This window comes from Corvus kubaryi, unplaced genomic scaffold (assembly GCF_017639235.1).
Source record: "Corvus kubaryi isolate FWS band 111438036 unplaced genomic scaffold, C.kubaryi_AGA036_p1.0 74, whole genome shotgun sequence".
Lineage (NCBI taxonomy): Eukaryota > Metazoa > Chordata > Aves > Passeriformes > Corvidae > Corvus > Corvus kubaryi.
The window spans coordinates 11,713,420-11,737,708 of NW_024582061.1; the positions used below are offsets into that span (position 1 = coordinate 11,713,420).

Sequence of the window (24,289 nt, forward strand, 5' to 3'; positions counted from 1 at the left end):
TGTTGTTCTTTTCCTTTGCAAATCAGTCTGTGAAAGCCTTCCCCAGAACACGCAATCTACATCCAGAGTATTAATTTCTCCAAAGGGAAAGGAGGTAAATGACAGTCAAGCCTGGGATTATGGGAGGAATATGGTTCTTCCTTTAGCAGCAGGGCAGCAGGAATTGCTCTACAATCACTACTGAGGTGCAAAACAACTTGTGAAATGGCATTCTGCTTAGTAGGCTCTAAACCTTGATTTCTAAGTGTAAAATTTTCCCAGCTAAAGAGGAATCAGAAAGATTCCAGTACAAAGAATAGTATTACTTTTCAGGTAGTGTGAGTCTTATCATGCTCCACTGATCAACAGGATGAGTGGAGACAAGGATGAGGCTGCCTCCCTACCTCCCTCTTTATTTCCCCTTTCTCCCTCAACAGTACTGCATCCTTCCAGCACATACAGACTCAGCAGCACAGAGTGGACTTATACATTTTGATCCATTAAATGCTGGGCCAGGACATGGCAAAACTCACTCTGACATCATGAGATTGAGGATCTATTTTACAGAGGCAGCAGGTGGTCGGGCTCTTTGTCTGGCAGGAAAGGCAGTCTATCTACATCAAATTCCAGCACTGAGACTCTCAATCACATCTGAATTTTCAATGTCCCAAGAAAATCTGTTCTTTTATTTCTGACTTCTAGGCATTAAACATAGTCTCAGATAGTAAATCTCTAGATTTGTAGAGCCTGTCATAACATTGGGGTTTTTCTAAATGAACAAAATTTAGGCACCTCCCTGGAACTGTGAAATACTAGGATTGATTGACAAAGTGAAAACAGAGCCTAAAACCTTGCATTCTTCTGAAGACGCTCACTGATTTTATAATTCTCTCAAGATTTACATGACATATTCTGTAGGACTTTACACAAAGCAGGTGAAAACATGAGGGGACCCTGTGAGAAACACAACAGGAGTGACATAGATAAAGATTTGACTATTTGGGTATTCATTTCTATTTAAAGTTTTACAGAAACCGAGATACAACTGCGCCATTGAGCACTTGCCTCAGACAATTTGTAAGTCAGCTTGTTGTGTTATTATTTGTACAATAATCCCCAGTTTACTTTTCCAGTTCAGGCCTCTGTCACACATGTGGTTGCTGCGATGTTCAGAGCTCCCAGCTAAGAGGGGCCCCAGGAAGCTGGGTGCAGGATGAACATATAGGCTTTATTATGTTAAAGCCCACACAACAATTACATCCTCCTCTTGGCAAAGGGATCATTGAGGAGGTGTATTGTTCGTTTGCTATTGCCTCTCCCTCCTTTGATGCCTGGGTTGAGCTCTCATTAGGCCTAATTGGACATTTGCAGCATGCCCTCAGTGGAGGGTATACCTGTGTGTTCTCCATGCCCAAGGGCTGACTGGAAAACGGGATGGCTCCTTCAGGGAGGCTCTGGGGCCACGTTGTGCTGGCCAGATGAAGATCTCTGAGGGCCAACGCTGCCAGAGCACAGCTGACAGGCCCCATGAGCAGTGCTTGGGGTTGAGACCTCAGCAAGAGCAAGGCAGAGAACTGCAGCATCCCCAGAAACCCCCTTGCTTCATCTGGAGAAGGAGAGGGATGTCTAAGCCATGTGCAGTTTGTCCCAGAGGGTTTAATTTTTTCACTTTTTCTAAAGCAGTATTACAGCTTTCAGGTCAGACTTCCTCCATGGCACTCAGGCAGCCTGTTAGATTGGTTTTATTTATGACAAAACCAAACAAACCTTGCCCTTTTGCTTATGGTGGGCTCTGTTTTAGTTGTTAAGATCAGGAAAAATAATATTGCATTTAAGGTAAGCTCGGAGGAAATACATAGCCAGCCTTCCTACCCGCCTAATGTATCTGTTACAGGCCTCCTCTGTTGATTTAAACCTCGGGGTTCATTTATACTCCGAGATGAAAACCAACACCAAAACAAACCCCACTTTTGTCAAGGAATATTCAAAGGAATGTCGTGTCAGCAAAACTTCAATGAAAGCAAGGAGCATTGAGATGCATAAAACTATAATGTCTCCAGTTCCACATAGCTCTGTACCATATGGCCAGAGAGAAGCAGATGGGCCAGGTCACAGCGGGGGAAGAGAGACAGAGGCTTGGGATTGTTATCTGACCCAGTGGGCCAGCACTAACAGACTGTCCCCAGTGACCAGGCTATTATTATCAGAAAGAGTTGATAAGAATGTGATCCCCACATTTATTTGCCCTCAGGTAGTTTTCACATGGGACACCTCATCAAAATGACCTTTTTTTTGCAGACGTTTATTTTGAGGCTGGAAGATTTGACTCATGAAGAAGCCATGAATTGCACTGCACTTGTCTTTTATTGATTTTAGATACCAGCTATTCATATCTGTTTACTTGACTAAAGTTCAGAAACTTGCTTGTCTAAACAAGATAAATTCAATAAATAATGCAAAAATTTTTTTAAAAAATTATTACTATTATTGCTGTTACATGGCTGTGTAAACATCAGCCCAGCAAAAATAGAACAGAATAGCATGGTTAGTGACAGAGAAATCCTGGGATGTCTGAAATGATTTCAGCAGGAGAGTTCTATGTTACTGTGTTTCTCAGTGAGCTGCCCAGTATTAGCAATAAGAAAAGTTCCCCAAACTATTAAAGTTCAAGGTATAGTTACCTAAACGTTGCACGGGAGGATTTTTTGAAGCATTATTTCAGGAAAAAAAAAACCACAATAAAACCAACAACAAAAAGGTACAAAACTGCATGAAAAAATACTTGCATAGGAAAGTTGGAGACAGAAATCAGCTATTCCTACTTATGATTCAAAGATGCCAAATATTTCACCTGAGATGCAGAATGGACCCATTAAGAGTAGTGACACTGCAGGTTTTACTCATGAGATTATCTGTGTTGCATTTTATGGCTTTTGCTCTCAAACACCTTACAGCTCCCAGCCGACACCTTCCTGGAGGCCCAAGTACCACTACTCTTAACTTTGCATCTAAGAGAGCTCAGCATCTGCCCCATGGGAGGGTGCAGACTTCCTGACCTCCTGGATCCCAGCTCTTCAAATCACAGCCATCCTTGTTCCTACTGCTGAAAGAGGGACCTCAGCCACGAACATGAGGGACCAATGCTCTTGATAGAGCCAGGTGCCCCTGTGCTTGGAACAGTGGGGATCCTGTCACCGCTCGGTATCTCCAACCAGTTGGAACATTTACCATGGTTTCTTTTTGCCCAGGACTGGATGCTGACATTCCTTTTGGGTGAGTTATTTCTTAGCTGTGCGACTTGGATAAACAATAGGTGGAGATGGAGAAGTCAATTTTACAACAATGATATCATTTGTTCCTCCCATTCTAAGCTGTTTTGCATAATGGAAACTTTGCTGACCAGATATTGCTGCTTGACCTTATGCACAACTAACTAGTTATTATGGGCTGCAAAAGCAGGAAAGCTCTGTGTCCAGAATCTCTAAACCTTATTAAAATGGCCATTTGGGACAATGTCACTCTAATTTAAACAGAGACTTATTGCTGCTAAATGACATTACTAGAGCTCATGGAATTTAGGCAGATCGTTACCTCTTGCTGAGCTTGGAGCCTCTGGCTGACCTCGATGTGCATCCTCTCCTCGATACACCATCCTTGGGAAACTCAGCACTTGCACTGAGCCAGGGATTTGGCATGGAGAGGGGTGATTTTCTGTTTCCCACAGCACTTACTCCAGGTTGGAGATGTGTTAGGGAAGGGGGGTGTGTCTGTGTGTGTGCATCTGCATACGGGTAGGGGAGGTGGACAAGGCGTAATCAAGCCCTTCAAAGAGAATTTTGTCTGTCCAGGATAGTCTACACCACTCACCGGTGTTTGGGGCCATGGACTAGCTCAGGATTAGGATCCAATGCATACTGTGGCTGAGCACAGATTTTGCTGAGTGATACATCATAACTATTCATTGCAGCCTTTGTGGGCTTGAATTAAACTTTTCCGCTATTGACTTCCAATAGGAAAAGCATTCCTAAACTACAGGAGCATGTAAGGAAAGCCCATTTCTCATCTGTAGAGGTGTCAAGAGTACATCTAAGAGAGAAGAAGGAAGATGTTTGTTGGCTTACAACTCCTGGATTTTCTCCTCTGCTGAAAATGGTAAGGTTTCTACTGAAAATTAAGGTTATTCAAGGTAATTTGAACATTTCTGGGTAAAAGAAGTCCTGGAGTCCCTGCTGTGAGCATGGATGTGAGGACACAATACCTCTGGACGTGCCCCAGTGGAGCTGGTAACCCTCTTGTGGGAGATACACAGCACCTACCTCAGCCATATGCTGCCAAGTTACACAGACTGACATAGAGATACAGCATAGTCACAATAGACTACCTTTATTTTCAGTTCCATGGAGGCTCATTTCACCTCATCTCTACTTTTGTAAAGTATTTTTGCTCTTGTGCCTCTGAGGTAACTTGATCCAGTTATTTTTATTTAGTCTAATCTTAAAAACACTATAAACCAGCTCTGATTTGAATACCTGACTGATTTGCTTTAAGGATACTCTTTGCTCTTCTGAACTGACTGTCTTTTCTCTCCATGTCCCCTACTTTACAAGAAAAAGCTTCCATTGACTGGTCAGACACAGAAATACTTCTGAAACGCAAGCAGCTAGACTTCTGGGAAAGGGAATGATATATTCAGAAACTTCCTAGAAATGACAAAAAGCTATATGAGGGTGCCAAAACTCTGATCACTTACAAGAACTCTTTCAATATACACACAGAAGCAAGAATGACAAAGAACAAAGAAAACAGAAGATGTAAAGAGGGCAAGAAAACTAATTCCCAAAGTATTAAATGTTTAGAGACAGAATATTGGTCATTTAGTGCAAGTGATTTCCCCTGGTGACCGGGAATGCGGTAGAAACAAAAATCAAAGTATAACTCTGCTTAATATACATTGTCTCAGCTTGATGCTGCAAAGTACATTTCATTACAAGCCAAAAGAACAGCCCTCACTGATGCTTGCTCGAATGCTTCAGTTTCTGGATTAAGCTGTCCCATTGTTTTGAAGCATAGTTATGGTTTAGAGATCAATGGGACATAGACTATCCTAATCTACTATGAACAGCCCAGAGCAGAGAAGGGATACTCTGCACTAGAGAGCCATCTAAGTCTTCTAATTACTTTGGCTACTGATAGATTGGCTCTTACCCCCTTGAATTCCTTTGTCACTGAGGAGTTAAAATTCATGAGCGTCTATGCTGCTGAATGCTTACTCCAGTGCTGCTATTTTCTGCGCCAAGCTAGCCATCACCGCAAAGAGTCGGAGGTCTGTCAGGCCATCTGTTACATAATAGTCAACAATCTCTAAAATCTGGGGAAACTGAGATGGAGAGAGCAAAGATGATGAAGGGTTTAAAAAGAACAGATTGCTGCCTTGCTTGGAAGGGAGGGAGGCAGGGGGAAGGGGGGAATAAAAAGCCCTGATGGAAGCAGAGACAAACCCGATTAGCACAGCCAGCAAAACAGTCCCCCCAAAATATTAATGCACCAGACTGGTGGGGAAAACAATGTTTTAGCGCTGGACAGCTGAAGGAGGCCACAAAAAATTACAATTGTAATTTAGGCATTGTCATAGACAAGCAGACACTGAAGATCATTTGAGAACCTCCTCTAAATCAGTAAAGAAGACCACTGCAAATATTTCTGTCTCTGTGTTATACAACACACTGTTGCTGTACCACAGGGAAGTAAGTGTAGTATTTTCATTCCACTCTTTTCCTTTCCTAATTTCCCCCTCCATTTGCAAAGAGGTGTTTGCTGATTTTAAGGCATCAGAAAGGTGATGACTCGGAAGTAGGGCTCAGCTACCTTGCATTTGTCTTGCTACGTGTCCACATTTTAAAAAAGACTGACTCTCAGAAGAAATATTATCCATTTAACTGCCTCTCCAGCCACTGAAATTGTACCAGCGGTAATACTGGCTGGGTGAGCCACCCAGCTGCATTTAAACTCTCCTAACATGAGCTGACTTCTAGTCTGCTCTGCCCAGTTGTGTCTGTTCTTATCCTTGCTCCCCTCTCTAAAGCTTGCAGAGCTTACTCTACCAGCAATAACCATAATGCTGGTGTCTTCTTGATCTCCTCTTATGGGGATGTGTCAGACTAAGCACACTGCAGGTCTCAGCACCAGACTCCTTGGAGCTTCCTCCAAATGGATGTCCATTCTACATCAAGGTACAAATTTTACCCCCAGACTCTCTTGACATGAAAATCCACTGAGAATCAGAGGTCTTATGGCAGTTTCAGGAAGCTGTTTCTGTTTGAACAGAAACGTGAAGCACCAAGCAGACTCAGGCTGTGGTTCTGTCAGCCCTCTGTCTTTCAGGGACTAGGTCCTACCCACGGGATTCAGTGGCCTCTCACATGAAAACACATGATCTTTACTCCTGTAAAGTTCATGTGCTTCAGACCATTTCATCAGACAACACTGGAATACCCATTATGTATGTGCTCTCTAGCTCAAGTGCTTTGCTTTGTTACCCCTTTGATCAAACAATTTTTAAACTACAGCAGAAAACACAATACATGGCAGTTGAGGAAGGCAGAGGAAAGGGATATTTTCTGAATGCACATAAACAACTAAAGATGCAGGGATAAATTTGCTGGTTAACTTTTCATATGACAGTAACCAATGCCAAAGCAAACACATCATAATGGAAGCAAGTAAAATCTGTGTTCATTCACTCATTGCTGCTACTATAGGTTAAGGTGGTTCATTAACTGATATACAAGTGCATAGTGTAATGCACCCCTCTTAGCTGTGTTAATGGATCACATAAGATAATGCTGACAGATGGAAAAGATGAGCTTTATTGGTCTGATAAAAATAAACAATAAATGCAGGCAGTGCTGAACTGGATTATCATAGTGCCACATGAGTTGTGTAATGATGTTAGCACTGGCGCCTGCCTCAGAGCTGATGCTTCGGAATACTAACATTGAGCCACTTGATACGTGTTTGATGTCTAAACAAGTCACATCCTTTGCTGAGAGGAACAAATTGCGATGGAGACTGGCTGTGGGGCTTCAAGTTTCAGATAAAAACCTGGCCAGAAGAATTCCATCCAAATAATTGTCCAAAAGAATTTCTACTTTTAATCGTATGAAATATGTGGTTGGACCCTTTTTGCTTCTTTTGTTGGTTTTTTTTTAAACATCCAAATAACTTGGTCCCTGCTCTAGTGCTAAAGCCTTGTCTAACATTTCGTGCTGGGAATGCAAAGCAGGGCACCAAGTACAGTAGTACAAATAACACTTTATTTACAGTTTCATGGCTTTCAGATTTCCTGTCTCCATAATCACTTCCTACTAATTTCCTTCTGTTTTGTTTGAAATGGTAGTCTTTTCAAAGAAAGTGCCCAAAGAAACAACGCCTTTGTAAGGTTTGGATTAAATCACGGAGGTTTTTATACTTCTTTTTCTGTATTTCCCAGTACCGGTTTTCTGCATTAACAGAGTTTGTGCTGTATGTCTGGATGGTTCAAACAAGATCGTGATAAGAGAACTGCAAAAAGGCCAGCACTGAAGGGCCAAAGTCTCAGCTGGAGGAAGCTGGCACAGCTCCATCAATGTGCATCAGCTACAAACCAGCCTCACTTGAAGAACCAAATAAATGTTTTAATGCTGGACATGAAAAACTTTCAAGCACTACCACGACACTTGGAAAATTTGCTAATACTTGAGCACATACAAAACATTAAGATAAAATCAAATATCTGTGTTGTTGGAAGTAAATAAAAGCAACTACCACAGAAGTGGTGTTTCTATACAGGGAGAGTAGCTCAATCTGAAATTAAATCTGCAGAGTATTTGACATATTTTTATCTTCTCTAGTGGTTTCAGTTGCCTAATGAGCAACATCTCTTACAGCTATATTTAGACTCCTCTACATTATGCCAAGTTGGCTGACCAAAATGGGACAGATCCCAAATCCTCTGTCACTTTTCAAACTGAAGCTAACAATCGAAAAAAAAAAAAAAAATCTGTGCAAAGCCTTAACGCTGAGTAGCATGAGTAGACTGTACCCTTAATATTACCTCCTTGTTATATCCCAACTACCTGGCCAAAATTACCTGTAAAAAATGAAGGCATACACCCCGTTTCCACTGCTGACCTCTGGCCTTCCCCTTCCTTCAGAGCTCTGATTTTTCTCCAGGCCTTCCAGACCCTGAACACTACTCTTACTTCCGAAAACGGAAGGGTAAGGAACGTGTGTTATTTAATTTATTAGTGGGTTATCTATAGAATTGTTTAATAAAAGAAGAAAACCTCATACATATGCCAGTGCTGCTGCTGGTCAGTGTTGACCAACCAAATATCATAAAAATGAAGGTATGAATACTGGAAATGTTTGCCACCCTTCTCACACTTTTCCACGAATGGATCTTTGACTTTACTTACACTGTAAGTCAATAAAGGGGCAACTTCTTTCAAGACCATCAAAACTTGCTGGGGTTCAAGTACCCATCTCATCAGCATCCTCTTGCAAGGACCCTCACAATATATTAGTTTCCAGAAAATTAGACAGTCGCCTCTGGGCAGAGCTCCAGTGTCTCCAAATGTGGCTTTTACAATGCGTAGTTAAGCTCTGCTTTCATTTTTCAAGTTGAGGGAAAACCCTCAAAATCTCTTACTCTTTCCCTTCACTGAACACAAAAGCACAGAAGTTTAGCTTTTTTTGGCTCCACACCACCTTCTTCATCAATTAGTCATTTCTCAATATGTAATACAACAGTAGTAGTAGTAGTAGTAGTAGTAGAAGAAGGAGAAGAACAACTTTGAAAAATCAAAAATTTTATGAATACACAGAATTTCTGAAAGAAAGGAAGGATTTGATATCTGTCTATGGCTTTCCATTATACTAAGCTAAAATGCACTACAGTATTTCTACAGAGATACTAACATTCATTACTTTTCTCAGTGAGATGATACATCAGATATTTACAGGTACTGCACAGTCCAAATGGCTTTATGATCTTCTGGAGAGGACATAGAGACAGAGAAGAAAAGATCTGAACAGGCAAGAAGTGATGTGATTTACAGCTTCTTTTAAACAAACCAACACTTTTTACTTAAAAGTCATTCACATGTAAGACTAATAACTTTTTCTTTTTTTTTTTTTTTTTTTTTTTTACCCCAGCTATCTCTCATGGAGCTTCACTGCTTACCTGGATAATTATGAGGAGCACCCAGCTTTTGACTGGAAAAATCCTTACAATAATCTACAGCACATTTACTAGATTTGAAAGATCCAAGTCACACGGGAGATGATGGTCATGCCTGCATCGCAAACTGGAGGACACTGCAGAGATTCCACAGCAGATGGAGCCCTGAAGAGCTATACCTCTAAGTTTCAGTGCCCCACAGCCTACACCAACCAGCATGGTTCTGGGAACAACTTATCCACAGTACAGGCGGTGCTGCTGTTGAATCTACACGTCATCCTCCACAGGACATGTTAGACTGTGCACCTTCTAACACAGCTGCTGAGTGTCTGGGCCTGCTTTGCCTCACACCCAGCTGAGTTGGCTCCCTCTGGACCACAGATTCTTACATATCCACTTTGAGGTTTACATGAATTAAGGTAAGTAAATGTGATCAGTGGAGACAATCTGTTCATATTGAGAGTATATTCTCTGATTACGCTTGAAGCTTTACCACTCTCGTCTTAGTCAGACCGGCATACTTAAAATACACATTCCTCACAGGATCATTATAAAACATTCCCTCTTTAGATTCAACAATCCATGTAGGACATGGTGTAGGGTTGTGAGCTCTCTTAGAAGTCTGTGTTCAATCTTCTGTTTACTCTCTCTGGGAGTTAGAGCAGAAGCAAGATCAATTTTCTCTCATTGTAGTGATAGGCAGAAAGACTTTTCTGGAGAAGAGCTTAAATAGGGGCAGGACTGATCTCTTAGAGACTTTTATCAGACTCTGCCAGTGCTTAGAACCTCCAAAAATAATTAGTAATGGCAATTTTAAAAACGCAAACAAAACTCCCTCCATACTAAAATAGGTCTTGGTTACAAACCAGGAATGTCTTTTCTAGGAAAAGGACATAAAAGCTGAAGTTGTAATGGAGACATTGGGCACGGAGAGTATAGTTTCTGTTTTATGGGGAGAGAGAGCAAATATGGAGGCATTCCATGCTTCTTATAACCACAAAGTTGTGGACTGCCTCCCCTGCTCTCAAGTTCACCAGGTGTGCTAGTTTATACTTGCAGTTCAATCAAGATGAAAATGAAGTAATAGCATTCAGGAAATGACACATAGAAAGGAAGAACCAAGTGAAAAAGTAGTATCAGGCATAACCTGAAACTTGAGCATCCTACTTCAATCAACTTTATATCCCAAGTAAGTGTGAGAGCTTAGCAAATCTTTTAAATATGCCTTTGATCTGTTCAGATGCTCAAGAGAGAGTCCAAGACCAGAAACCTGGCACCCAGGGGAGCTTTTGTCTAAAGAAAGGTGCTCTTCAGGTCCCCACTGAATGAGAGAGGGGCAGAAGCTCTGTGGGAGGTGTTCTCCAGCTGTGGAGAGATGCAAACACTTTGCTGCTGTCCTAATATTTCACACTCCAGACCAGGCCACAAGACAAACAACCAGGGTGTTGTTTCAACTGTCAAATTTGACATGGTTTAACACTACAAGAAGTGAAAGAAAACCTTAGCACCCCTCCCACCCCTCTCCTTGGACCAACTGAGCTGTCACTGTCTGCACAGAAAGTGATTATTCGGTTGAAAACATATTTCGGCCTGATGCGAACGGAACAGACTTAAAAAGTGGAGTTTCCTTTTGTGCCTCTCCTCCAAGGAGAGTGAAAAGCAGCAAGAAGAGATGCAGGAGGGAGGGAGGTGACCACTGTGCACCATCAGCACTCCACGCTGCCTGTTCTGCAGCCCACCCTCAGCAGGCAGCCCCAAAGGCAGCCAGCTGTGGCCTTGCCAGTGGGGTGAAGAGTCTTGTGCAGGCAGTGACAGATATTTTCAGGGGGAAATGTACAGAGGGAGCTGGAAAAAAGTGTTGGCGTGATGGAGTTTCAAAACCAGAGCTTTGCTAAGCAGCAGGCTGCAACCTTTGGTTAAAGTTTATCTTGCAGAGGTTGGTAGCTTAGCAACAAGGAGTATTTTCATTTGTTTTGTACAAACAGAAGAAGCAGCATCAGGCATGTCAGAGTACAGATGTGTCAAGGCATCAGGGGAGAATCACTGGGGAGCAGTGATTTGCAGCACGGATGAGCAGGGATACCCATCTCCAGCAACATGGGACTCTCCTTCACACATGAGAATGAAATTGCCAGGACACAGAAAGGATTTTCAAGATCCCATCCAGAGTAAAGTCATTTTACTTGTATATGCTAAGAGTCTATTTTCGATTTTAAAGATGTCCATGAAGCAAACTTCATGGAGTTGACTTCCTATTTTGAAGAATATCCCTGACTACTAAAGCTCACTTTAATCTGGGTGCAGAAGGATGTAATATATGAGGAAAAAAAAAAAGCAAGTCATATATGCAAGTAGCAAATAGCTGCTCTGCCATCATACAAACTGAGAATTTGTATCTTGGGGTGTTTTTGCAGCCTAACTGGACAATTGACCTCTGTCCCCATTCAACATCTTTGCAGGCAGCAGTTTTTACTTTCAGCTCAGTACTGAAAATCAAGAGTGAAGAAGCTGTCACATCCCACCACATCATGTCCTTCATTTACTCCCCTAAGAACCTGCACACACAGCCAGTATCTCTTCCTGTTCAAGTCAATAAATATTTTGATGGCTGAATACCAGTGCATTTCACAAACTCTCAACAGAGAAAGTACAGCAGCAGAAAGGAAAAGATGCCCTAATTATTCACAGGTAATGATCTCAGGTTCTCACTACACATTTATATCCCTACCCTCTGTTAATGAATTCATAATGTGGTAAGAGTTGAGCAACAGCAGAAAGCACACCTTACACAGCCAGTCTGATGTACAGCTGTGACACTGTTGCATAGGTCCTCCTCTGCTCCAATAAGTTTTCACCTTAAAAAGGTGAAACAAATTTCTCCAGAGCTTTCCATTCAGCAGAACTTAGGGGAAGCAAAGCCAGAGTACCCTACACCAGCAGATGCCTGGGGGACCACTCAGTGCTCCCATGGGATACTGCCTCCTCTCCATGTACCTGCCAAACATGCAGTGAACAAGGCAGAGCTCCAAAGAAGAGGGGGACTTTCACCATTAACACCAGGACATTCCTCTTAGACATTTTGAAGAGAAGCATACTGTACAGAAATGCCCTCTGACAAATTTGTGCAAACAGCCCTCAGACCACAGGCTGACACAGGTCTTACTGACACTGGCAGCACCACGGGGTCGTTTGCACACGGATGGTCGGGGCCTGGCAGCACATTAAGGACTAAGGCTTTTGTTACACTCTGCCACAAAGATCTTGTTGTATGGAAGCGTGCTTGAGCAAGCTCAGTTATCAATGTGGAAACTGATGTAACTGAGTGATTAGAAAGCATAGTCCCTTCCTTCTTCCTATCCAGTCACTAAACCACCTTTCACTGTCTTGGAAAACACTGTTTTTTCTGCAAAAATATTGTGGAAAGAGAGTAAAGTGGACTTAGGACACCACTAGGATAAGCTTGCCAGCTCCTTACATTCGAACATCTTGAAGTGGACCTTCCTAATCCAGAAGTCTGGTGAACATGTTATGGGTTGGTAGTGCTGGGGACAGGGGAAGGTAAAGCGTTGGTGTATTGCTTGTTTTAGTTTTATGTATTCAACTTCTCTCTCTTTTAGACACACACACAAATACACATCTTTCACAATTTGTGTGATATACAGCAACATGAATTTTGTCAGGTTGCACAAACATTTATCCTAAGAAAACAAGTGTTTCTACTACTTGCACGAGCTCCCAATAAACAGAAGGTTCCAGCAGATCTACAGTGGCACCTTACCTGAAAAAAATTTCAGTGTCCAACTTCATCTCACCCAAAGCTTTCAAAGGATCAGAAATATGAAAGCAAATGATCACACCTTAAGAATTCCATTGGATTCAAAACTTACAACCTGCCAGATTAAAATCTTCTATAGCAATGATCCATGCCATCAACACCTGAAATTTTACGAACAGTCTTGTTTTCTTGAAAGGAAAATCTTGTTTTCTTATACCCATTTGTGATTGTTTTGCAGATCTACAGAAGGTCTTCCACTTCCACAGCAAGGCCAAAACACCTTCATTATGCACAGCACAACCCAATAAAATGTCCCCACCATGATATAAGAGAGAGAACTCTCACTAATCAGCACACATTCTGAAAGACACAGCCCAAATTACATGAATCAAAATCTAAATGTAATTCCAGACTCAATATTCTAAATTCAAAGTGACTCCTATAATTATAACTTTTCCATATTTAAAACAATAGGTTGAGTGAACAGGAGAAAAGAAGGGCGTGGAATGAAATAAAGAGAAGAAGGATCTCTGTGTCATAGTGAGTCACAGATTTGTCTCATTCAGTAATATTCACAGATGAACGAAACACTCCTCTTCCTGGCCGGAAGCACTAAGCTCAAGTGAGCAAATACCTAGCAGGAGAAGCAGTCATTCAATTAGAAAAAGTTTAAAAAAGAAAAGAATCAGAGTCTCTCATAGAATTGGCAATTATGGAGGACTGGAGAGGCAAAGTTCAGGTCAGCGTCTGAAGGCTCATAATTCAGGGTTAAGAATAGGATTTTCTGCTGTTAGACAGGGACGTGACCAATGAAGGTGACAGAAGAGATGGAAGTTCATGTGAGATTGGCCAAGAAAGACAGAAATGTGAGCTAGAAAGATGATGCAGATGTGAAAAATATGATGTAAGGTCCGTTGAGGAGGGTATTTACGGTAGAGAATTACCAGTAAGTAGCAGCGGACTTATTTTGTGCTGATGGCTGGAGGTCTACTTACCCCCTTCCAGATTGCCAGAGACCCCTCTCTGATCACCCCAAAAGGCTTGCTGCCAGTCCCCTGCTCCTGGGGCTGAGCTGCAGGGTCAGCCCTGATGTGGCACCACTGGCCAACATGGCTGATTGGACTGAGGGGAGCCTCACCGGGGCCTCAAGCAGGAGCTCCGGATCTGTGTTTAAGCTCCCACACTTGCCCTTGGACCCCACATGAGCGACATTGTTGACCCTGACCTGTGGTCTGACTCCTTGGCTTGACCTCAGACCTGCCTCATTGCTATGGATGTGTCTAGAGCCATTAGGCTGCATTTGACCCTGGTGACTGCCAGTGGAGGATGTGACCTGCTCTCCTCTCTTCAGTGCTGTGGGGCTTGCCAGGGAGCTCACTGGCCTGCCCATCCTGCTGCCCTGCCTCACCTTTGATTCCCAGCTCTCCTGCCCTTGCTGTGCCCAGATGCAGGAGGAGAGAGCCTACCTGGAGCAGGTTCAGGGTGATGAAAGGAGAACAAGGGATACTGACAGGGCCTGCTTTGGCCAGCCTGGCAATACCAGAGCTCTGAGCTGGAGCACAGCCCCCTCACTAAATATCTCTAAGGTAAGCAGGCGGAAAAAGGAACAAGCTAAACAAGCTGACAGTGTCAGCATGAAAACAAATGTCATTTGGAAATTAGACACAGATTTCTTACCATCAAAGCAGCTTGTGTCTTGAAAGGCCTGCTAATCAGTGCAGAGGGAGCAGGAACGACAGCTTTTAGATAGAGCTTGAACAGCTCACAGAAATGATTATATGACAGGCAGAGCAAGTGCCAGATCCAAGCTCTTATTTGTGCAATGAACACAACAATGCTCAGCACATCCCTAGGGCTGGCAGCAGACTGGATACCTGAGGAAGCCAAACTTTTTCTTCTCACTTGTCTTTTCACTACAACCTTTGTGCCTTGTTTCCTTGCTTCCTTCTCTACACTGCACATTCCTGGCATTGTGACTCCACCACAGCTGGCTAAGGGGAAGGAGAGAGAAGTCCCCATTTATCTTTTTGGCAAATTCCCCCTTGTTTTAAACACTTTGCTTTTTTTGAATATTAGTGCTACCATGCTCATATTAGATGTGCCTGATTAATTCCTTGGTGTTTTACCTGGTGAATACTGAAGTTAATTACAGTCAGCATGCTCACTGCAATAGACATTTTTCTCTGCACTGTTCTCTCACAGTGAGCTAAAGAGAAAGCCTGAGCCCATATTTGAAATCCTCATTCAAATACTGCATTCAGTCAAGCAGTTTAAAATTGCTTTTAGGGAGAGAGGGAGGAGAGAGGGAGGAGGCTTGGGGGGAGTGTGGTCTTGTACTTGGTGACTGCTGCAAGCTGGAACAGCACGGAGAAGGAAGGGCCTGTTTTTTGATATTCATAGCAGGGAATTTAATTTAAGGCTGATGTGTTGCTGGTTGGAAATATGTATTAAATACCCAGATGCAAGAGAAATGGGTAGAGAAAACAGCAAAATAAATACAGGATATTGGCTCATCTATGCCGAGTGCTGATTTCCTAAACCTGGCACATTGGGGATTCACTGCCTGCCCTGATTTTGTGTGTCACTGATTTGGCTAGGATCTAAACACAGAGCTTCACAGTTACTGAACCACTGTCCCAGACCCAGCCAAGGCTGAGCACAAAGCAGGCCTGAACAAACCAGCAGGCAGACTACAAAGGAAAAGCAATTGTTCTGCTTAGCAGCAGCGCTGTTTCTGCTATGTTTAGCATAGGAACAAGTTAATTTGGGAGCACAATCTTCTTAAAAGGAAGAGCTCCTTAGCCCAGCTATCCCTAGGTTTCATGCAGTGTGCTGCCCTTTTTACTGTGCATGAGCCATGGATGTTACTCACAATGTATTTTTTTATTACTCAAAGAGTATAAAAGCTTCTGATAAAAATCAGCTCTCTTAAACCTCTGGCTGGCATCTTGTTAAAAACTGACATCATGTTTGCCTGTCATCATTGGCTCACGAGGAAGTTTCTGCCATGATTTAATAAGCAAGAAGAAGGATATTACTGTTAAGACAAAATAAACTGCAATATCAAAACTTTCATATAATTTTTTTCTCCAGTGCCCTTGGTCTAAAGTATTTGGTCTTAACTGACTCTCCACAGAGGTAAAGATACATCATCGTGAGTACAAAACATGCCTAAAAAATATAGAGCAGAGCCTCTAAATGCATACAAGCTGTCCACAGCTCCATCCGTATTAACAGAGGTGTAGAGACCACCAGTGTCCAGAAATGAGCCCCAAGACAGTTAAGCAGCCGAGAGCAGAGCAAGGAGGGGGCACCTGAGCACACAGACTCACTGTGCTGAGATCTGCAGTGTCCAGCATGGCCAGAGGAGCCTCAGAGTAAACAAACTCCCTTGGCATAGGGGATGGAGGGCATTGTCCTGCTAGCAGTGCAGCACAGGCCACCCCCATTCTCTCCACAGGGTGTGCAGGCAGCTCTGTCAGGAAGGAAGAGATACAACCTTGTCTCTTCTTTGCTACAGTGATCATCTGCAGATGGTTTCACATTTCTTGGGGGCAGCTAATATAAATTAGAGCAATTTTCAACCCCCTCTAAGACATCCAGGGCATCCAACACTGGGCTGCCAGAGATGCAGCTCGCACTTTTCACTCACTGCTGGCTTAAGCTGTGCTCTCCTCAGCTGCCTGAGCTGCTCGTTTGCTACCCATGACAAGCTATCCCATAGCTGTGTACCACTATACTTTGTTCTCCCACATTTTTTTGTAACAGCCTGCAAAATGCCACAAAAGGAGGACAAGCAGATCCTTGGACCCACTGTTTCTCACCTGCCAGGGAGCAGGGGACACTGCAGGGAACACAGGGCGAGATGGTGAGACTTCCTTCCCTCCTCTGCACAGCAGCAGAGGTCTAAATTCCACTCTGTCCTCATTCAGCAGAGCCAGCAGCTGCACAAGGGCTGAACGAAGACCCCAAAGCCCAGCCCCACATTTGGTGTTGTGCAGGCAGTGGGGCAGTGCTGCCCTTCAGCCGTGCCAGGGGCCATTCCAGAGCCATCAGCTGCCGTGGATGGAGCGGAGGCACCGAGCCCTGCTCGGGCACTCAGGGAATGAACAAAGTGCTGGATATAGCACCCTCATTCAAACAGCATGGCATTTTAGCACCAGAAATAGTATCTTTCTCTTTTTCTTTCTTTTTTTTTTTTTTCAGTGAAACTACTGGCAGAGAAAGATACAACTTAGCATGAAAATAAGTATCAGAATAAGGCCCTAGCTGAATAGTCAGTACTCTGCATAATTCTCTCTTTTCATCCCTTCAGCCTAGATCCTCTCCAAATATTCAGATCAAAATTTGCAAAGTAGGTCCAGCATTTTGGCCATCCAAGTAAAAGCTGGAACATTTGGATTCTGCCTCCATCATATCCCTCTACTTTGAATAAAATCAGCTCTCTGATTTTGCCATCAGGCTAATTATGAAGTCTCTGTCCCTTTCTTTCTCTCTCTCTGTCAAAGATCAAAGAGCCAAAAGATATACACTTACTAGTAATAAAGAAAAGAAATATACCATTTTAAGGAATGCATTCAATTCTCCTCTCTACTAGTACTTTGTGCATTCAACATCTTACTTCATCTTCAGCATGTGAAAAATCATGTAAGAGGAAGGACAGAGAAAACCACAAGTCAGGATAAACTGTGGAATGATATTCCTGCCATTTAATGGCAAAAGTCTGTTTCAAAGATCCCAACATGCTTTACAGAGTCTACATTTAAATGATGCATTGTTAGACAGTGGAGAAGACCAGCAGAGGGAAGTAGTCTCAAATTATAAGTGAAAATTAAAAATTACAAGCAAAAATACAGAACAGGAGACAAATCCAACCACACAATTTTCATTTTAACTCTCTGGACAGTACAGTAAAAGGGCCAGCACACACTCCCATCAAAAGCAGTGGGCATAACCTTTAGAGCCATCTTTCTTAAATCACAGATGAATTCAAATGGGAAGAGGCACGCAACAACAAAAAAAATAGTTGTTAATGCATAAAACTACTGTATGACTTCCAATAGCTGGACTCAAGAACCCTGGTTAAATACTGACTTTCTTTCAGAGTCAATCAGATAATAAGACCCCTTTAGAAGCACAGAATAGTTAAATTCATCACCATAATTTAATTGTAGAAGGTTATTAAAGAGCACTTCGACTCCCCTCCTGCTTCGGCGCTGCTTTTGTGTATTAAACTCAGACTAATCAAATTGCAGATTCCAAGAGTACTGTATTAGTCATCCCCATCCCTTTTAATTTGTTTAATGGCCTCCTTTTTTCTCCCCCCTCTTGTGTGTGTGTTCTGACTGGCTGTGCAGCGCTTAGGCTCACGACATGTAAATAAAGACTGGATAGGGGAACAGTTCGTCGAAAAGAATAAAGCGTGCCTCCATTCTAAAGTTACATTTGATGTCAGCGTAATTCATGGGACGTGTACTGCAAGCAATGGTGCTTATTATTTCTGCTTAGCTGTCTACAGACACAGGAGAAGAGGGAGAGGGGAAAAAAAAGGAAGAAAGGAAAAGAAAAGAAGTCTGAATTTACACTTACTGCTTCAAAAGCCCTTTTGTGCTTCGCCAACTTCTCCTGGCTGAAGATGCAGTATTTTGCCAAAAAGTCGACCGCAAGAGCAGACAAAAAAAGGATAAAATAGCCCATTTTCCCCACTTTTCCTTAAGCATTTTTGTAAACCACTATAAAGAGAACTATTTTTTTAGATGCACAACAACACTGGCCACAGACACCTCCCCTTGCAGAAATTTCAATTTATGGTTTGCTTCTTGTGTTTTGGTGGGTGTTGTTGTGGGTTTTCCTTTTTCTTTTCCCCTTCTCTTTCTTATTTGGAAATGTCTTTTCACCTGGCCCAGGGCACAAAGTCAAAGTTAGCTGTGAATAGGAGATGTTTAACATGTATAAAGCATAAGAGCTCCATCCTGGTCAGGCAGTAGGCTGGGAGTGTGGCGAGGGCTTGTTGTTGTTTGTTTTAAATGTTAAAGAAAATAACCTCTTCAGACTCGAGATCTGCAGAGTGGCATCCTCCATAGATACTCCCAAAGATACCACTAGAAATTAAATTCCTTTGGTTTGTTCCAGTCAGAAAAGACAGGTATTCAAATAAACTTTTCTCTTTCAGTATTAAGGAGCTATATCACGGAAAAGACACACCTTTTCCTACTTCTCTCTTACTGAGGTCAAGTAGGACACATTAAACCACTAAAAAATACCATGCAGGATTCCCTATCCTCAAGTTTTTTGCTTGTTTCCAGGTCTATCACCCAAGAAGACAAAGTATGAAGCTGGCCTTGCTTCCTCACACCCAACACAGAATGAAAAACTGCTGAGAGTAGGATGAGAAAATTGGAGGGAAAAGTCTGGTCATGCCACGAACACAGGCGGAGCTCATGAGCTCTGTGGATGGGACCAACTCTGCCACCTCTGCATTCAAACTCCTCCTAATACTTATTAGTTCCTTTCCAATGTCTTTCTCTCCGTCCCTAGGCTGCTACTTCTACCACCTCATCACCACCTTCATAGGAAAGAAACCCTACTTTCACATCAAGGGAAACCGCCAGGAGATTCAGGACCTGATGGGGGAAAAGTGTTGGGTCTCATCTCTTGCAATTTCCTGTTCGTTTAGAATGAGAACTGGAAAATAGAGATAATCATTTGCAAAAGCGTGCCAGAAAAATAATCTGAATTATCATCATCATCATTATCAGTAAAATTATTTTACTATAAAGAGAGAAGGAGTGATTCACAGTGCTGTGGCAATGCGGTATTCTGGCTGGTATCTAAACAAGCTTGCAACATAAATCTCTTGTTTCCTTTTAAAAGAGTACATTTGTCTTCAGGTTCTGTTTTGGGGTATGAGCAAGAAAGGTTCCTATTGGGAGGGAATGTTCATTGTTTGTTTATTGCTGCGTCCTGAATGGTACAAAAGGACAAATAAAGATGCCTGAATGCCATTGTTTCATATTCTATATACCCCAGATGAACCAAATCTGTGTGATAAAAACAACAAAAATATCTTGGCTTTTCATGTCAAAACAGCAGCAGAGATTTCTATTTCAAGCACAAATTGACAGATGCTCCAACATTGTTGTTATCACATGGTGTTTTTTCTAATTCTAAACTAAACTATGACGCTGAAAGGAATGAGAAAACTAATTTCTGGCCAAACTGGTTTTGCACAGGTCTATCTTACTGTCAGCCTCTAAGAAAGTTTTAAGTCAAAGACAACCAAAGCACTAATCGCATAGGTTCTGGAAAAGAATTGCACTGTGCTTAGTATTCAGCACTTCCCTAGGACCTAATACCTGTTTTTACCACAAAAATTTTCAGAAGTTGCCCTTTTTTTGTTTGCACACCGACACGGGCTTGGGAGATGTAGAGTTCCAACCCTCTGGGAAGCATCACTTCTGGGAAGATCTGCATTGGCGCCCTCTGGTGATTCTGGAAAACAGCAAACCATGAAAGAAAAACTGTCATTTCACTTGTAATAAAACCTTGATGTTTCTTCTCACCCAAGTATTTCATAAAGTTGCAACTCCCCTTGCAACTGAGTGGTTAACCAAATAGCCCTTTAACAATTTCAGGAGGGGAAGATGGAGGCTCATGTCTCTCCCAGAAATGTAGGATCAGGAAAGAAAACTTCAGTTCTTATTTAAGCAGTTTTAAGGTCAGATTAGGATCTTAAACAATCTATTCTGCTTTGGTAAATGACAAAGGCCAAAGGATGCAATATATTCCTGTGTAACTGGTCCAATTATTTGTACCTAGCCAAAGCACAGTTTTCAGGAAGACTTTCCTGTGTTGGTCTGAAGCTGGCAGAATATGGAGAATCCCATATAGATGTATGGTACACTTTTTTGAAGACCAATGTTTGGCTTACATGACACTTGAACTTGTTTTAAATCTCAACAAAATCAGTTTTTCCAAGGTTAAAGAACCCTTTTTGTAGTATATCCCCCCTGCAAAATGACTTACATGCTGTAGTTAAAGATGATGCCTGGAGGAAATTAAATGAAGGTCAGTCAGTATTTCTGTCAGACATTTTTACCATTCCTTAAAAGATTTTTTGGTGATTCTTGTCCCCCTAAAAAGACTGACAACTTTTTAAAACATGGACACCAAACGGTATGGACAGCCTCACCAGCACCATTGATCTCTCCTTACTTATTCTTTTCCTCCAGTATGGCCAAAGGGGCAAACAAAGAGCAGATTTCTATTCCAATCTTGGGCAATAACTTCAGCTTTAGGAAAAGGTTTTTCTCCAGCCATATTCCTCACGCATCTGTTTCTCTCTCTTTGTTTATTCTCCCCATCCCCAGGAAGTTTTTAAATCGTTGATCAATTTTGACCAAGTGAGACAGAGGAATAGATGGTTGACAGGAATTAAGTACCTACAAGTTTCATGAAAATAGGCAGCAGAGTAGAGGGAGGGAGGGAGGCCCTATTAATTCCCTCATTGAGGGAAAGACCTCAGCATGAGCTCAACCTTTGTTACAGCCTGGAAATCCACACGAGAGAGAAATCCTGGAAAGCAGCCATCATTAGTAGCACCACTCATGGAACCACCTGTTTAATTAATTATTCTCTGCTGTAAAGAACCGTTTAAAAACAGCTCCATAGCTTTCAATATAAGCTTGCTTGCAGTGCCCCCAGTAGGAGTCACAGAGACTGAGGTCAGGGGGAACTGGGCCCCATGTGCATTGTACCTCTCATAATATATACCCTAAAAGGCAGCTAGAGGCCTTTGGGCTCAGTCAGACCCACGTTTGGGTCTGCCATATTTTTCCTACTGTTGCTCAGCACTTTACAGCCAGGAACTCCTCTGCCCTCCCACCATCGAGCTCTGTCTCCTCTCCCTGCCTCCAGGGAGGGAGCCCAGAGCAACTGCACCCAAAGTCATGCTCAGGCCCTCACTCTGTAGCTACTCAGTTTGCACAGAGGAGGAAAGCCTAAGAAAAACCAGCTGCCAAACTCTAAATAAATCCATCTGAGCATGTCTGCACTGAAACAGCATCATGAACAGACCAGATTTATGGGACAGAGATAGTGTGTCCCCTCGGGCTGGGCTAGTTAGTCACCCTATACCAAATGTGGAGGCATAGAATCATAGAATATCCTGAATTGAAAGGGATCCACAGGGACCATTGAGTCCAACTCCTGGCCCTGCACAAGACAACTGCAAGTCGTGACTCCAAAGCAGGTAAGCATTCCACCTTTGCAGAGACATAGTAGCGAGGCTATTTGTTCCTTAGGTACAGGTAGAATCATATTGTCTTTATTCAAGCCAGCAATAATTCTAACAAAATATTTCAAAGGGGGTTGCAACACTAAAATTTAATCCCTTCGAAGAAAAAGGAAGTAACTAGTAGTAGTACACTTTTTTTAGTCCAGTATTTCTAAGATCGTACCTCACAAAGGCACTTGAGAGAAAAAACAAGCTTTATTACTGCTACAAAGAACAGGAAAATTAGTGTTGGGTTCTTTGTTCCCAAGCTGAGCACAGCCTGTAGCATTTCCTTCATGCACACAGTCGTGCCTGTATATCTGCTTTCTGAACCCCTGAGTGCTTTGCAGGGTGCACAGGGCATGATCCGTGAAAACAGTCCTAAGTTTGCAGAGAAGGGGGCCCAGCAAGTGGGTGTGAACAAGGGTAGTGAAGGGAAAGGCAAGAGAAATACAAGAGGATTCCAGACACACTCAGGGGAACACCCAGGCGTGGGGGACACTTGCATGGGGATCTTGTGGCAGCACACCCCATTCCTGAGGAGGGGAGGGTGGCTTACTTTGCTTTTGTAAACTAAAACTCTCGTACTTGCAGTAAGCTTCTCATATTAAAAGAATATTAAAACTGAAAAGTCAAGTACTTAAAGGCCAGGAAATTATGGAAAATACTCCGGTATTACGTTCTGAAAGGCCACGTCATGATGCAAGAAGGAGGGTAGAAGTCAAACTGTACTGGAAACTTTAGCTTTGGCATTTCAAAACATTTCAAAACAAGATAAAAACTGAGGGAGCCATATCATGAAATCAGTCCCAACCTCTATTCCTACCCAGCTCTATAACTTCCATTTAGTTTTTTATTGCATTTGTTGTCTGTTCTTAAAACGATTCAGAAGATCTTGGAACATTTTATGAACATCAAAAGATTAACCCTTAACCTTCCCTGAATGACACATTTTTCCCCTTTTACAGACAGGGAAACCAAAAGATTAAGTAACATTTCCAAAGCCAGTGAACACAGTGGTAGCAGACACAGAAAACCACTGCTCTTCAGCACCGTGCTTTAACCGGAGACAATGGTCTCCCATGGGATATCTGTGTCAGAGCTTTGAAGGACATCAAACTACACCAGGCTGTCAATAGAGATAATGGAATAATTGGCAACTGTGTCTAGGATGCTTTTCCTTTCAGGAAAGCTGGATTAGGATCTTCAGCCAATTAAGTAATGCTGTTGATTGGCAATCATAGATTGCCCAGATAGAAAGGAAACTACAAGGGAAAGAATAACCAGGGGCTCCATTAAATTCTAAAAACAGTATACTACTTACAAGAATCTGAAGAAGCTTTGCTGGAGTAGAAACTAACTCATATTGGGACTTTACCACTAAAACATCAGGGCTGGGAACAAAAACCTTCAGGTTCCTAGCAATAATTTTGAATTAACACACCTGCTTTTCAGAACCAACCCTTACATACGAAACCAGGGAAGAGAATAATACAGTGTAAAAGACATAAATTGAATGTCAAAAGTATATGCATAGGTATATACCTTTCTTTCCAAAAATCAGCCCCTTTTAAAGTGCATCAGTATTTTGTAAATGCGAGGGGATTCCCTTCTCATCTGCATTTGACTGACTTTAAAATCTCGTGGTTTTAACCAAAATAAATCCATTTTATGTACCCTATTGCAAGAAATATATGATAATGAATTCAATCAAAAATGTTTTCTAAATGGGGCTGTCCAACGCTTTTACAGGCTTTCAATGTTTGCCATGAACCTATGGGCACAGCTAGCTAACACACCACCACTGGCAGATAAAACACAGAAGAGGTTCAAGAGTCTGTAAAGTTTGTACTCCCATATGAAACAAGTAAAAGTAAATTGAGGCACACAGCAACACTTTCATATGAAAGAGGAGACCTCTTTTCTAGGTTAAGGAGGTCCAAAGGGCACCTCATTTTACAGGCATCACCAACAGGCAGTCCTGTAACTCCCAGGTGTGGAATCCATGAGGCATTGTAAAGAACTCACTTTATTCACCCTT

At 42.3% G+C, this 24,289-nt stretch overlaps 1 long non-coding RNA gene across 1 annotated transcript in view; it reads left to right on the forward strand.

Annotated features, from left to right (window-relative positions):
* The window catches only part of LOC121675570, a 47,856-nt gene extending 28,084 nt beyond the window's left edge, over positions 1-19,772 (forward strand). The window contains exons 3-6 of the long non-coding RNA XR_006020119.1: positions 2,934-3,252; positions 3,993-4,131; positions 9,175-9,618; positions 19,280-19,772. This is a non-coding gene — a long non-coding RNA (uncharacterized LOC121675570). The remainder of the gene's footprint in view (positions 1-2,933; positions 3,253-3,992; positions 4,132-9,174; positions 9,619-19,279) is intronic.
* Positions 19,773-24,289: the final 4,517 nt, after the last annotated feature.